This window comes from Puma concolor, unplaced genomic scaffold, assembly GCF_028749965.1.
Source record: "Puma concolor isolate L17-30 unplaced genomic scaffold, mPumCon1.1.hap2 unalloc_scaffold_7, whole genome shotgun sequence".
Classification (NCBI taxonomy): domain Eukaryota; kingdom Metazoa; phylum Chordata; class Mammalia; order Carnivora; family Felidae; genus Puma; species Puma concolor.
This window is the reverse complement of record NW_028240280.1, coordinates 378553-394533: the sequence shown is the minus strand read 5'-3', so window position 1 is coordinate 394533 and position 15981 is coordinate 378553. Positions and strand designations below refer to the sequence as shown.

The 15981-nt window shown below is 45.6% G+C and overlaps 1 long non-coding RNA gene across 4 annotated transcripts in view; it reads right to left on the bottom strand.

Annotated features, from left to right (window-relative positions):
* Positions 1–675: 675 nt before the first annotated feature.
* Positions 676–15981, bottom strand: part of LOC147571028 (uncharacterized) — a 72472-nt gene continuing 57166 nt past the window's right edge. Inside the window, exons 3-7 of one of the 4 annotated variants that reach the window (XR_015247786.1) lie at positions 11088–11153; positions 9764–9895; positions 7320–8283; positions 3233–3305; positions 676–1507 (exon numbers count right to left, since the gene is read on the bottom strand). This is a non-coding gene — a long non-coding RNA (uncharacterized LOC147571028). Of the gene's footprint in view, positions 1508–2592; positions 3306–3326; positions 3675–7319; positions 8284–9763; positions 9896–11087; positions 11154–15981 lie in introns of those variants that run through there. The other 3 variants (XR_015247785.1, XR_015247784.1, XR_015247787.1) reach the window with 3 other exon arrangements.

Here is a 15981-nt window from a genome sequence, read left to right as displayed (position 1 = left end):
TCTAGGGTTTATTATATTCTCTAGATACTAGTCTTTTGTCATATATGTGGTTTGCAAATGTTTTCTCCCATTCTATGGCTTGTCTTTCTATCCTCTTAACAAGGTCTTTTGCAGAACCAAACTCTTTTTTAGCTGATAGGTTTCCAGCTAAGAATATATAGATCCTACTTTCTTTTTATTTCAGGAAGACTGGCAACACTGCACACTCTGCCTGGCACCACCAGGCACAGCTAACTCGTGGCTGTCCCAGATAGAAGAAAAGAGGAGAGTGTCCCCTTCACCAGAGCCGTGTGCCCTAACTTGAATCCCAACAGGTTGTTTTAGTTCACGACCCCAAATCTTGCAGCTTACATGGTCTATACATAGAAGGCAAAGAAATTCATGAAGTGTTTTTGTTCATAATATCAATGTTAGACATTTTCATGTGAGTTAAAATGAGCTGTATTAATCTTGAAATAAGAAAATTTAAGTTGTGGAAACAAAGCTTAAACAAATAATAAAGAGAAAAATAAATATATTTAAACAAAACAAAAAAAAAAAAAAGCAAAGGTTTCTTGGCTTGTCAGTATGCTTTTGACTAAAAAAAAAAAGGTAAACAAAGGTTTTCCCCCCACTTCTGTCTGCCCAAAAAGATGGGGGAGAATGTGATTTTAACCAAAAAAGCAGGACAGCATGCCCTTTGGATTTGTTTTACTCAAGCCTTGAAATTTGCCCTCCTTTGATCCAAAGGCTGGGGAGATGGTGACAATGTCCTCGCTGCCAGACTCCAAATGCTCCATATTTGGGTTGTTTCTGTTTCGAACAGGAATGGATGCCTGTGTCATTTAAGGGATAGATCACTATAATATATAAAGGGCTTTTACTAGAATACATAGGAGCCATTTTGCTACACTTAGCCCAGTGTCCTCCAATTTGTAACAGCCTAGATACTCTACATGGCTAGAACACATTTCTGTGGGCACTGCTGAAAAAGGCAAGGAAATAGACCTCTCCTTTGGCCCTCTGCCCTCTGGGCAGCCAATTTTATCCTTACAAAAAATGGTTTTCACAAGCCTTTTAAAATATATTTGTAAAGATGATTATTCTTGGGCCAAAATAAAATTAGTGCATCCTTCTAAACCAGGGAAGTCTTGCTTGGTCGTAGTCGATACCCCCAAAGTCCTGCAGGCAGAAAACAGAGCGATAGGAGAAATCAGGGAAGACAAGGTCAGTTCTTGGAGGTAGGGTCAACTTGGACAAGAGTGACTGCTCCCAGCACCTCACGACACTGACAAAGCTTTTGGCTGCCAGTGGAGTAGCCAGGCAAAATGCAGGGCCAGGAGATGAGGCTTCTTCTCCTGTCCAACTATCAGGATCAGGACATGAAGCTTCTCCTGGCCAGCTATGGGACAATTAACATAAGGGATGCCTCTTCCTCCTTTTCCTATAGATGGGCAATTCTCCAACCAAGGCCAATACTCCTGTGGGATGCATTCTGAAAAGTTGGGATGATTTTGATCCATAAATTCTGAAAGAAAAAGATAAAGACAACTCGCTAATTATCATGGGATTGGAGGCCCTATAGGGAACTTTTGGTTTCCTACTGGGGTCCAGGTAATTACATCCCAAGATCCTAATTGAGACTATGACCATCCCATGAAGAAATGGTATTGCCACCACTTCCAAGCTTGTGCTTTAGAGACATTAAGGAGGTCTCAGGTTAAATTAGCCACTATTTTACAAACACAAAATGGGAGCCCGATGGCCTTCCTAGAGAGGTTTAGGGAGGCTCTCATTAAATATATGGCTATCTCCCCTGACACCCCTGAGGCTGAGATGATTTTAAATGACAAATGTGTCACTCATTTGCCCCCAGATATTCAGAGGAAGATGCAAAAATTGGCTATTGGCCTGGAAGGGACCCTGGAGGAGGTGGTATGAGCTGCCAATTGGGGACATTACAACTGAGATCAAAACAAAACAAAACAACAGGAAAGGAGCCTTAAGAAAAATGGGAGGCCTGAGTCATGGCCTTACACACTATGTCAGAGGAAGATGGGCACCAGAGGCAGGGCCTGAGGTGTGGCCTGAGCACAAGGTGATTGCCTCCTCTCTGTAGACAGAGAAGGTGGGGGAAGGGAAGAAGAGAACTCAGAAGCCCCTTTTTGTCTTTTTAATCTATGCTTGCATCATTAAGATTGTATTTGGAGAGATACAATTGAAAAAAAAATTTTTTTTAATCTTGATTTATATTTGAGAGAGAGAGACAGAGTATGAGCAGGGGAGGAACAGAGAGAGAGGGAGACACAGAATCCGAAGCAGGCTCCAGGCTGTGAGCTGTCAGCACAGAGCCCAACTCGGGGTCAGACTCGCAAACCGTGAGATCATGACCTGAGCCAAAGTCGGACGCTCAACCGACTGAGTCATCCAGGCACCCCAAGGAGAGATGTAATTTTTGATTCTTGATAGCATTTGGAAGCTTCAAAATACCTACTGAAATAAGCATCTCATTCAGTTTTGTCAATTTTAGAACCCTGGTTGTCCAGTTTAGCTTTGAGAAAATTAAGTTTGAAATGACTGAAAGTTCCCCATCATGGCCTTTGAAGTTCTAAATTATTTCTGGTTAAGTCAGTCTATTTATTTATAAATGTGCATACAGAGAGGGACCATAGTCTTTAAACATAAAACCATCCAGAGTCCCAGTAGGCAGGATGCCCTCAAAGCATTTTGATGTCTGGGATCCCATTTCTTAGAAGGTTTTCAGGGACAGCCTGTTTCCAGAAGGAATCAGACCAAAGGCCAGCACAGTTCCAGAGAGAACAGTTGAGCCCCAAAAAGATCATAGACTGAAAGCTAACACAGTTCCAACAGGCAGAGTTCCAATGGGAACAGTCCAGTTGCAAAGGGAAATAGGAACAAAGGCCTTCACAATTCCTACTGGCACAGTTCCAACTGGAAAGGTCTGATTTTGAAAAGGACTCAGAGTGAGGGCTAGTCCAGTTCCATTAGGAGCAGTCTCATTCAAAACAGGAACTAGACCAAAAGCTAGCACAGTTCCTTTAGACTTAAGGCCAAATGAGTACCCTCTGAGATGATTAAAGAAAAAAAAAAAAAAAAACATCGTAAATAGATCTCAAATAAATCTTGGAGAACTGAGACATGAGGTGTGGAGCTTGAAAACCAGGAGAAAACTTGTCCTTAAAGCCCCAGGGTAGGCATGAAAGCAGCTCAGAAATGTCCATGGGTACTGCACCTGTTTGCTAGCCAGCTCTGGAGCAGTTGGGGTCTTCTCTGGAGCCCACTTCTGATCACCAAGAATTGTTAACCTTAAAAATAGAAACTGCCAGTTATTTTACCAGAAGAAGATGGTTTTATTCAGGAATGAAAAATTGTAATCTGGGACATACAAGCCGTGGCAAAACCATAAGCAAGGACAGGAAACAAAGTCGGGGGGGATGCTTTTTTTAAGGAGAAAAAGGGTAAGTAGGAAAGTCCGATTAAAAGTCCATTGGTGTAAAATGGTGGTTTGAAATGTGGTGGCTTCTCATTGTCTGAGCTGTTGCAGAGATGGCGGTAGTGAGGAAAGAGTGTCGTCCCTCTGGCTGGAGTAGTCGATTAGTATCCACATGCAAGGTCAAGTCTTTGTAAGGTCAAGACCTTCTTTTCCTGTTGTGTGAGCCTGAGCTCTTCCTAATCTGGAAGAGCAAACATTAGAGAACCAGTAATGTTCCAAACAAAAGTCATAAAAATTACAATTTTTTTCAGTTCACTTAGTGTCATGTTAGTAATCTTTTGTTCAGTTTGAATGCAGCTTTTTAGTTCTAGAAATTGTTGCCAATTTCACTTTTATGATTTTAAAGATATCTAAAAGCTGTATTTGTTTTTTTTTTTAAAGTTCTTTTTATGAACCTCCTTGAAGATGAAACTCATTGTGCAAGTGACAAAAGACTGTAATGCACTTGACAAGAAAATTCAGTTATTTCTGTAACACAGAACACTTCAATAATCAGAATATCAAGTCATAACCTTATTATCAAAGCATATTAAAACTGCAGGAATTTCACATATATATTTGAACAGTTACAGCATTGACCCAAGCAATACAACCTAAGGTGTATCATTATTTGAGAGTTCTTTCCAAGTAATTTAACATACCAACCAAAAAGTCTAATTAGTCAAAAAGACTTCATTTACAATTCACATCTTGAGGAAGTTTGTTAAAACCCTCAGAAAGTTTTACATTTATTTATTTTGAGAGAAAGAGAGCACAAGTGGGGGAGGGCCAGAGAGAGAAGGAAACCGAGAATCCAAAGCAGGCTCCAGGCTCTGAGCTGTCAGCCAGAGCCCGATACAGGGCTCGAACTAACAAACTGTGAGATCATGACCTGAGCTGAAGGCAGACGCTTAACCAAATGAGCCACCCAGGTGCCCCAACCCTCAGAAAGTTTTAAAGTACATGTCTAAATAGGATTATTGGTCATTATGAAACTTGAAACTTAATTATTTATTTAACCAAGGTGCCATGAAGATTTTAAAGGCAAATATGTAGGGTTATATAGCTGTGAGTAAAACGTAGCTCCTTTAATATTGAGAAGTTTTAACCTTTTTTAAGTAACCAAAGACACGATAAAGGCAAAACATAGAAACTTTGGTTTTCTAGGGAGACAAAAGAGAAGAAAAAAACAACCTTGTTTACATTTTTTTTTCATCAAGAGCAACCAACAATCCAAGAAACCTTTGTCTTTTTTAACAGAGAGAAAAGCAGAATTGCAATCTTATACCAGTGTACTTTTTAAAATCCATTTATTTCAACCTTGTCCCAACAGCACATAAAATTCCTTTCCAAAGATTTTCCTTCATGAACCTTTTACAATGTTTTTTTTTTTTTAATTCAGAGTTGCTTTCCTTATTTCCATCAATCTTAATTACATTTAGCAGAAGAATTGTACCTCTTAGAAACCTTAGTCTCCAGTGAAAACTAAGTAGTGACCAATTGTGAACTGTTACATCAGAATTTTTCTAGATCTGAAATTTTAAAACAGAGGTTCTTCCATAGTACAGTCTTTCAATTAAGCACACAGCATATTGACCAACAAACCCAAGTATCCTCAGGTTCTGTGCAAAAAGAAGCTGAAAGCACAAAACTATGTTCAGTAATCATTGCTTTAGTATTTTGTCTCGTTTGGAAAATACTTAGATACCAATGAATTCAACCCAGTTTATCATTTAACTTAGCAAAACTTCAAAGTTTTAGGTTACCAAAGCTCTTCATAGCTATCTTTACAATTACTCATGAACACTTTGAGACACACGAAATTAACCATTATTTCAAGTCATCCCTTTGCTAACAAATTTCTAAGCTTATTCCCCACATAACAAGCTTCTTTCACAAGGCAACCAAAACACACCTAGAATTTAGCTTCCTTTATTTGAATTTTTTTTATTTGACCAATTTTTTTTCTTCCTCCAAAATAACAAGATGAGGGATTCATCCCAAAAGAAAGAGCAGGAAGAAATGATAGGGGCTTAATCAACACAGCTGTAAGCAAGATGTCTGAACTAGAATTTAGAACCACAATAATAGGAGTACTAGTGGGGGTGGAAAAAGCATAAAATCCATTTCTGGAGAGAGAGAAGAAATAAAATCTAGTTAGGATGAAATTAAAAATGCTAAAACTGACATGCAATATCGAATGATGCCACAATGGCATGGATGGACAAAGAGCAGTGAATCAGCAAAACAGACCATAAAATTGTGGAGAATAATGAAGCAGAGAAAAGGAGGGAAACAGGCAAAAGACCATAATACAAGTAGAGAACTCAGTGACTTACAAAAAAAAAAAAAGGAATAATATCTGAAAAATAGGAATCCCAGAAGTTGAAAAGAGAGAAAAAGGGGCAGAAGGTTTATGTGAATAAATTGTAGTGGAAAACTTTCAAAATCTGGAGAATGACACAGACCTCAAAATCCAGGAAGCACAGAGAACTCCCATTAGATTCAACAGAAAATGACCACCACCAAGGCATATCATAGTCAAAATCAGATAATATACACACAATGGGAATGCAAACTGGTGCAGCCACTCTGGAAAACAGTATGGAGGTTCCTCAAAAAACTAAAAATAGAACTACCCTACGACCCAGCTATTGCACTACTAGCCATTTATCCAGGGATACAGGTGTGCTGTTTCGAAGGGACGCATGCACCCCCATGTTTATAGCAGCACTATCAACAATAGCCAAAGTATGGAAAGAGCCCAAATGTCCACCGAACCATGAATGGATAAAGAAGATGTAGTATATATATATACAATGGAGTATTACTCAGCAATCAAAAAGAATGAAATCTTCCCACTTGCAACTATGTGGATGGAACTGGAGGGTATTATGCTAAGTGAAATTAGAGAAAGACAAAAATCATATGATTTCACTCATATGAGGACTTAAAGAGACAAAACAGATGAACATAAGGGAAGGGAAACAAAAATAAAAACAGGGAGGGGGACAAAACAGAAGAGACTCATAAATATGGAGAACAAACAGGGTTCTGGGAGGGGCAGTGGGCTAAATGGATAAGGGGCACTAAGGAATCTACTTCTGAAATCATTGTTGCACTAGATGCTAATTTGGATGTAAATTTTAAAAAAATTTAAAAATAAAAGAAACCACTAACAAACCACCTCATTCATTCATTCATTCATTCATTCATTTTCATTTCACCCTTATCTCCCGCTGAGTGGCCAGAGAATATGAGACACAGAGCAACCAGGAGATGCCAAAGAAAAGCGTAAGGTTTGTGCAAACACGAGCACCCAAATCTGCCCTTGCTAGAGTTGTAAGTGGAGAGCGCATGCAGGACTTCCCCAAGTACATGTAGATGCAGACACAACTGCAAGGGTCACTTGGAGCCCAGCTGGGACCACTAAGCAGCACTCAAGAGCAGTAACAGGTATTGTGGCTGTGAGAGCGACAGATCTGAGCAGTTCCGTATCACCCAGCAGCGGATGAGGGTACATCTGGGTGAACCTGCTGGAGACATCAGACTACAGGGACAACAGAAGGTTCCTGCCACGCCTATCACCTCGGAAGCTGTCTCCTTGCAAACAGCACACTCCCCACTCCCCCACCGCTTCCCCGCCCCCTGACTGTGTAGGTATGTCACTGGGGCGACCCTCCAGGGCAGAGACCGTGGAGCATTCATGCTGCCAATTCCAGCCTGAGACCCAGAACCTCCCCATTCGACAGAGCAGGAATCTGCAGACCATGGCCCGTGCGCCAATCCCAGCCTGCTTTGGTAAATAAATTCTCTCTGGACACAGGGATGCTTGTACAACACTTACCATCTACGGCGGCCTTCACATGACATCCACAAAGTCGAGTAATGGTGACAGAAACAGTGTGGACCACCTTCCTAAAACCCATACTATCTGGGCGTTGACAGAGAAACTTGGCCAACTCCTGCTCCGCTCAATGACGGACAGCCGGAGAAAAATTATTGGTAATTTCAGGGCAACATTCAACTCTTCTTGGTGGGGAGGAACCACTGTTTGATTTCCACAGCCCAGTGAAATGACTTTTGGAGGCCAGTGAAGGAAAGGAGGCCCCAGGTCATTCTGGAAAGGACTGATGACGATAAATGGCATTTAAAGATGCAGTCACTTGTTGGCTTTTATCCACAAAATGCCCAGAGCAGGCTCTCAGTAGGAGGTGTCCCCCGTCCTGCCAGAGGCTCGAGAGGCTGAGTGTTGTGCTCACGGATACAGCAAGAATTCAAAGCCAGGTTTGGCTGAATCCCAGGCCTCGTTCTTTGCTGCTGCTTCTGCACCAAGCAATGTGGGTCCCAAACAAGAATCCAGGCTCATCTCTGAAGGAAAGAAGCCGTAAGACTGAGCGCCTCAGAAAGGCGGCTTCTTGTAAAGAGCAGGGAAGACGCTCAAGTCATTAGAGCGTGGGCATGCCCAGGAGGGTTGCCGCTAATGACACGGTTGGTATTTTTACTGTCACAAGCGCAGTGATCGCATCTGCACATGAGCAGGCACTGCTCATGTTCAAGTAAAAGTGAAATGGCTCTGGAATGTCTCCTCCCAGGGGTTTCATTTCTGCTTACAAATAAGAAAGCTGTACCCTGGACGCCACTTCAGGCACCTGGGGCAGGGGCAGAGGGGTCTGCTTCTCTGGAAGCTCTGTACTGATTAGTTTTGGCTGCGGAGGTCCTTGAGGAAAGACACAACATCTGACGTCTTAAGGTTAGGCAGACCTGGGTCTCGCCACTTCCTAAGAATCCCTGTGCCTTGGTTTCCTGGTCTGCAAAATGGAACCAGCACTCACCACCTCGTCATGTCTGCAAGCCGCCCAGCGCGGTACCCACTCTGCCTTAGTAGTAAGCACTCAGTAAGTGCCACCCCTCAACCTCCTGTCCCATGCCGCCCTCCCACCTCCCCACACTAGGACACCAACAGGAAGGCACATGCAGGTTGCTCAGAACTTCACAGTCTTTCCCACGGGCTCACGTTTGATCAGAACCCATTTTCCACTTTGTAGAACGCACCTCATCTCCTTGTCTCTCCAGGGCACCTCGGGGCCCGCTCACCAGCCACTCCAAATAGAGGGTGCCAGCCCCACTACGGAGGTCGGGACATGACAGCAAACTGTCGGCTTTCTCCCAGGCCCCTGCATTTTCTTGAACCTGTCAGCCCCGTCACGAGGAGCAGAGAGAATTGGCATGGCCCACTTTCCCCAAGGTGCCAGAGACACGAGGACTGAACTCAGTCGCTCTCTGTCAGAACAGAAACTTGGCTGCTCCCTCTTCTTTGCCCTGTCCTCTCTTCTGGAATAAAGGCCTTTTATTTTCTTTCTCATCCTTCATCTCTTTCCTTATTTACGCTGAGCTGGCATCTGCATTTGCCACACTTTTGAGAATGATTTATCCCAGGCTACAAACATACCAGTGGATTTTCTGTTCCTTGTAGTTTTAAGGCAGACCCCCTCCTCCTGAGTGGCGTTTTACCAGGAACCCCAACCTTAGTGTCCTCACCACAGCTGCTCGACTGGACAGCCCTCTGGCGGCTGTGGGTCGAAGGGCACAGGGCAGGAGGAGAGGGGGTCATGGACGGGACAGCCAGCTGGGTGGCTGGCAGCCACCAGAGACCTCAAGGAAGGATCCTCCCCTGGAGCCTCTAAATGGAGCCAGACCCTGGTGCTGCCCACACTTGATTTCAGGCTTCTGGCCTCCATGGCTGTGAGACAATAAATTTGTACTGTGCTGTTGTAAAACCACCAGACCTGCGATCACTTGTTACACTTACTCCCCTCTTGTTCCATGCCAGGCCCTGTTAGGCATCATTTTATGCACAGATGGGGATGTGGACTCTGAGAGGTGACCCGACTTACTTAAGGGTGCAGCGTTCTTGGGAGAGGAAGCAGGAAGCACAGGGCCCAGAACCCACACGAGGATAGGACATGGTCTCCAAAGAGCATGCCCAAAGCCCCCGGTGGCCCCAGCCCTGCCCTTCCCAGCGGTAAAGCAGGCAGCTACTACTTCCCCACTGGGCTTACCATACACTAAGTGAAAGAAATTCCATACTGGTGTGTCATATCCCAGTGCCTGACACACAGGAGGCACTTGGCAAGTATCTCAATGAACGAGTAAAGAAGGGTCACGGCATCACTTACGGGTAGGGATGGTCATTTCCAAAGACTGGGGGTAGGGGCCCGCTGGAAGACGTGTTCTTCCCTGAGGAACATGGTGACTATAGGGGGCAAATCGTTTCCTAAGTTCACTCACCTGACCTGTCCCACGGTGCTATCAGCTCTTGGAAAGGCCAGATGGGTGGGAGGGCAAATAAATTCCACAGAGCAGTTCATGCAGGTGATTAGCCTTAGGAGATCCAGTCTGCAGGACTCCAAGATTATGGCACTGAGAGAAGAAATAAAACAAGACTTCTTGGAGCTGAGCTCTCTGTCCTCAAACACTAAAATGGCACATTGCAAAATGTGCCTCTTAGACAACTTGCACTGTGATGCTCAACACTGGAGACGGGCAATAACGCCAAAACAGCACCTTCTGGAAATACTCACCCATGAAGGTTAACTGCTCCACTTCTCCCAAATCAGTGCCTCCCACAACCAGCTGGACAGTGGTCTCATCACCACCGGGCAGCGCCCACTCACTGGCACTGATGACAGGAAGCCAATCACCGAAACCTTCAGTTAGAGCCCCAAACTGTCACCCAGAGAGATCAGACCTAAGACACACAGTCCTGCCAGGGAGAAATCTGCCTGATTTTCAATCTGTTACCAATAAGCAATAAATAATGAAGTTTAGCTAATTAAAGACGCCAAGCACGGTGTCATTTAACATCCCTTGTATATTCACGTCTCCCAGCGTGGGAGGTTTCTCCAACCCTTTGAAATGGGCACCTTTTTGAGAAGATGTTTCTGGAACCAAGGCAAAGCAGCAGGAGTGCACAGTCCCAGACCCACAGCCGGCTCCTGCTCTGTTTCTCACGTGCTGAGTAGCAGCAGGCAAGTCACTAAGCTTCTCTGAGCTTGTTTTTCCCCCAAGGAAAGGGAGGGGCAAGGGGAATCACCTGATAAGAGATCTATGTGGAAAAAACCCTATGCCTTGACCCCAGGATAGGCACTAAATCCCTTAGGTCAAACAGCACATCCGGTCCATATGGTCCTAGGGAGTGGTTCAAAACTGGCCCATGACTAAGTTGGTTTGATTGGAGAGAATGTTGGGAATTTGGGGGACAGCCCAACTGTCTGTTGGACAGAGAGTTGTATTTTTCCTCTTGATGAGGACTGGAGTGGGGGAGCAGTCTGGCGCCACTGCTCACCGAGTGCTAAACTTTTCAGTTATCCAGCAAAACAAATTCCTTGCTTTGCTGAACCTGCTTTGGCTTCAGTTCTGTGCTTCTGTCCCTGAAAGCATCCTAACCAGTACAGAAACAATGGCCCCTCCCAGCTCCAGCATTTGTCTTACTCTATACAGTTCTCTACGAAGGTCAAACCCTGACAATGAAAACCCAAAGGAAATCCCTCCATTTCCTGCTGCCAAGGAGAGACTATGAGCGATCTGAAGATACAGACCAGGTCAGTCTTACCTCTGCTCCCCAGTTCAAAGCACAGTACTCGGAACTCAGGAACCCGAGAACCTCATGACACAGGCACTGGAGGAAAAGATCACAAAGACAAAGGATTATCAAACCGGGGGCCCCTAGATAAGCTTGACCTGTCTGCTCAGCGTCATTACCACGGCCATGACCACAGCATCACTGCTCACCAGTGGTAACTAAATGTCAGGCTCTACAGCTCTGCACAGGTCCTCTGCTGGAATCCTCACCACCACTCTGAGAAGTGCCCCCTGTGAAAGTCACCAAGGCTACCCACGACGCTCTTTCCAGATGCTGGCAAGGCTGTACTTCCCCTCCCACTTGCACTGAGATGCTTCAGTAGGACGTGCTTTGCCAGTGAAGAGAGAAGTGATGTGTGCCCTAGCTGGGTGTAAGCTTTGAGACAGTGTGAGTGCTTGGCCAGGCTCTTTCCTCTCTGTGGTCTGGGTCTGGGTGTGAAGACGCTGATGATGTAGAAGCCCAGCCAACAGTGAGGATGGGGAATGTGACTGAGACGGAAACCTGTGTGTTTTCTGTACTGACTTTTTGGAGCTGTTTGGTACTACAAAATAACCCAGCCTCCTCTGACTAAAGCCCTACACCCCATTTTATAGATGGGAAAAGTGGGGCTCAAAGAGGTAACACGCCTTGGCCAAAACCATGCTGTTACTGAGGCAGAGAGGCTTGCGGAACACAGGAAGCTGTGGCCACCGTTCCTCAGGCTGTGAGTTGTGATTCTGCTGCATGCCAGCCAGCTGGGGGCTTTCAATGTCAGCCTTGCCTGCTTGTTCCTGGTTGGAATCCCCAGGCACCTGGATGGAGGTGCTGTGGTCACCTCTGTGCTTCAAAAATCCACAGACCACCCTGAACAGAACACAACTCCAGATACCACGTTCTCCAAACCCCAAGACACGTGAAGTTTCAGGCACGCGAGAGTATCTGCGGTGGGGTAGAATAAAGCAAGCAAGGGGCGCCTGGGTGGCTCAGTCGGTTAAGTGTCCGACTTCAGCTCAGGTCATGATCGTGTGGTTCACGAGTTCGAGCCCCGCGTCGGGCTCTGTGCTGACAGCTCGGAGCCTGGAGTCTGCTTCCGATTCTGTGTCTCCCTCTCTCTCTGACCCTCCCCCCATTCATGTTCTGTCTCTCTCTGTCTCAAAAATAAACAAACGTTAAAAAAAAATAAAAAAAAATAAAGCAAGAAAGAGGTAGGGATGAGATAAAGACAGAAACAGCACTTCTGGACTGGAGTGGGGAGGCTCTGCGCACAAAGTCCTGCCATGGGAGCTCTACGTTGTCCATTTCTACATAATCACTTATATCTACACAATCAACTAAAGAGAAGCAGTCATTTTGGCCCAGATGCCTCTTGACCAAAGAGTGAAGTAAAACCAGTTCCAAAATCCTCTTTGCCCACAAAATACACCTGTGATGGCTTCGAAGCAGCCCATCTCCTGGCTTCGGGACCTGCCAGAACTCTCCCCCAGGGGCGCCCCTGAAGGTGATGGGGACATTAAGGAGCAGGTGTGTTCAGCAAGCTTCCTGTGCAAAGCAGCCTCCCCAGATGCATCCTGGTGGCTCCCATCTCGTAACCTTCCTGCCCCGTGTGGTCCCCTTTCCCTGAGTATGGGGGCCCCGGTGACTGGCTTCTAACGAAGAGGGAGGGCAGAAGTGATAGGGTGCCACTTTGGAGGTTTGGTTACAGCTCACCTCCGTCTTGCTAGCATCTTATACGTTCTTGGCTTGCTCACTTCGATGAGGCAAATGGCCACAATGTACCTGGGTAGGGAGAAAGGAGGGCAGTCTCCAGCCCATAGCCCAAGAGGTATTAAGGCTCTGGGTCTTGCAGGCCACAAGAAGCAGAGTCCTGCCTACCTTTTTCTTACAAAGTCTACTGAAAAATGGAATCACTCTAGCAAAGAGCAGACCAATGTTACTTGCTATAGAGAGAGAGCCAAAGCTAATGAATGCAACTTTCTGAAGTTTGTTTTTTTTATTTTTTTTTTTAACGTTTATTATTTTTGAGACAGAGAGAGACAGAGCATGAACGGGGGAGGGTCCGAGAGAGGGAGACACAGAATCTGAAAATGGCTCCAGGCTCTGAGCTGTCAGCACAGAGACTGACGCGGGGCTCGAACTCATAGACCGTGAGATCATGACCTGAGCCGAAGTCGGCCGCTTAACTGACTGAGCCACCCAGACGCCCGCAACTTTCTGAAATTTGAAGTGTCAGTGGTTCTGAACCCTATCTGCCTTAGGATCACCCGAGTCAACAAGGGATGTCCTGGCCGTGCTCCAGAGACACACGGCCAGATGACCTGGGGTTGCGCCGCAGCATCTAGACTTCCAGACGTCATGGCCGGCCAGCACCCTGACCCTGAGGCCCTCGTTCACTGTGTCAGGGAGTCACAGAAGCGATTAAGATGCCAGCACTGCTGAAAGCCCCCTGCAAAGAAAACCACTCCCTTCCCCTGCAGGGCCCATGTTGGTTAACACTGGGCTAGTGAGCCACCTGAAATGATCCCACCTAACAGCAGGACCACATGCCTCGCACCTTGGGGAGTGCGGATCTGAGGACAAGGCATTCCTCCCTGGTGTGTCCTCTCAGAACACCAAGATGCGGAGCAATAGACACACCCCAGGCTAGGGGCAGAGCTCAGCTCACGTGCGGCTCTCCTCCACAATGCAGACTGAGGGTCCAGGGGACAGTCTGGGACCTGTTCTCTGCATCACCGGTGCCCCGGTCAGCCACTGACTCACAGAGGGCACTAACAAGGCACCATCCACACTGAATCTGGGGGAGGGGCAAGACTGGGGCCGGCATCTGGGTGGAGAAGCGATGTTCCAGATGCGGGCCGGGGGCAGAGGGGACACGTCTTCTCCAGACAGCCCTTGCTCTCCCAAGAGTTGTTTCTCCAGTTAAGCTCTAACTTGTTCTGACAAGCCACCAGGGAAAGCACAAGTTATCGCTGTGACTGATGCATAATTGCATATTCAAACTGGAAACCGTTTAAATCGAGACATCAGGAAAATCAGGGGCGGGAGACATAGGATAGCTCCTCACACATGACCACAAACAAACAAACAAATAAAACAGCAATGTTGATCATCTGGACACATAAATCCATGGTCCCTTGCTGGCGTATAGAACTGGCATAAAATGTTTACCTTCAATCAGATTCACCGAGTATTTTCTGGGCATCCGTACTTCAGATGCTACAGTGACGAGCAGAAACTAGTATTCATTCATTCAGCAAATAGTTAAAAGTCTCTACCTGGCACTAGGGACACAGTCAAGTATAACATGATGAAGGGGGAGATGGCAAATAAACAACTCTACACCAAGGAGGGGTAAGTGCTATGTAGGAACATAAAGCACGGGGGTGGTATTTTATTCAGGATTATGAGTAGGTGGTATCTGACCCCTTGCTGTGCATGATTTAGAAGCATTATCTCATTTAACTCAAACCTCATACAACTCTCTCTGGTAGGCACCCCCAGACATGTTTAAGTTTTGGTTTTTTAGTTTATTTATTTTGAGAGAGAGAGAGACAGAGCATGAGTGGGGGAGGGACAGAGAGAGAGGGCGACACAGAATCTGAAATAGGCTCCAGGCTTGGAGCTGTCAGCACAGAGCCCGACGCGGGGCTCAAACCCACAAACTGTGAGATCACAACCTGAGCCGAAGTTGGACGCTTAACCAACTGAGCCACCCAGGCACTCCCTTGCCCCCCAACAGTCCTGTTTAAAGATGAGCACATGAAGACTGAAAAAAGGGGATACTTACCAGCTCAATCCCTTACTCATCACAAGGACCTGGGGACAGTATCTATTTTACGTGTGCCTTCATTTTCTCATCCCTAAAATGGACAGGAGAGCACTTCCTCCACGGGCTTGCTGCTGCACATAAAATACTTGGTAAAGAATTTGGTATATAGTAAGTGCTCAATAAATGTAATCTGCGGCTATAGGTAAGAGCATAAATGCCTCTCCCATTTTTAAGGACTTCATTATCTGATGCAGAAGCACAAAGATACTCCCTCCAAAGCAGCGGATAACATAAACAAACTGTGTTGACTTACACCACTGTTCCTTCTAACAGGCCCATCCTCCTGACCAATTTCTACTCATCCTTCAAAACCCAAGACAAACATGTCCTCTTTGAAGCCTTCCCAGTCAGTCTCAGTTAACTGACCCACCCCTGTGCCACCATTACACCTACTTCTACAGAACTCTTTCTCGTGTATTCATTCATTCAACAATCATGTCTCAAGAGCCAACCAACTGTCACACACAACCATACTCTACTACAATTACATGTGAACATATCTCTGGGTTCCCTCCACTGTACAACTAACCTCTGTCCAGCGGCAGAAGAACTGAACTGGGTGTGGGTCAACAGAACAAACCAATGAACAAAGGAGGGCGTAAGAAAACTAGACAAAAGGGGTGGCCCAGGGGAGAAAAAAGGATTACAAGAATTCAGAGAAAGTTAAAAATACAAACCACTCAGTACCTACAGGCCAAAAAGGGCTTGAGAACGAGTTGGTCTCTGAAGGACTGAAAATATTTGGAAGACAGGGAAGGAAGGAGATGCCAACTCATGCTCATGAGTGGAGAAAGCCAGTTCCAATCAGCTGTTAAAAGTAGTCAAGTATAGGTGCATACATGTGTCTTTGTGTAAATGCGTACGTGTATCTGGAAGGATAGATACCAAATCTCTTCACAGGAAAGATCTCTGGGAGAGGGACACTTGTATTTTGTATTCTATCCAATATATATATGTATTACTTAATTTCTTTCAAAAACATACTCTTGTTTATGTAACTTAGAAAAAAAACGTCAGTAGGTCTTCTGAAATTCAGAAGGCAGAGAAGCAAGGCCCTGC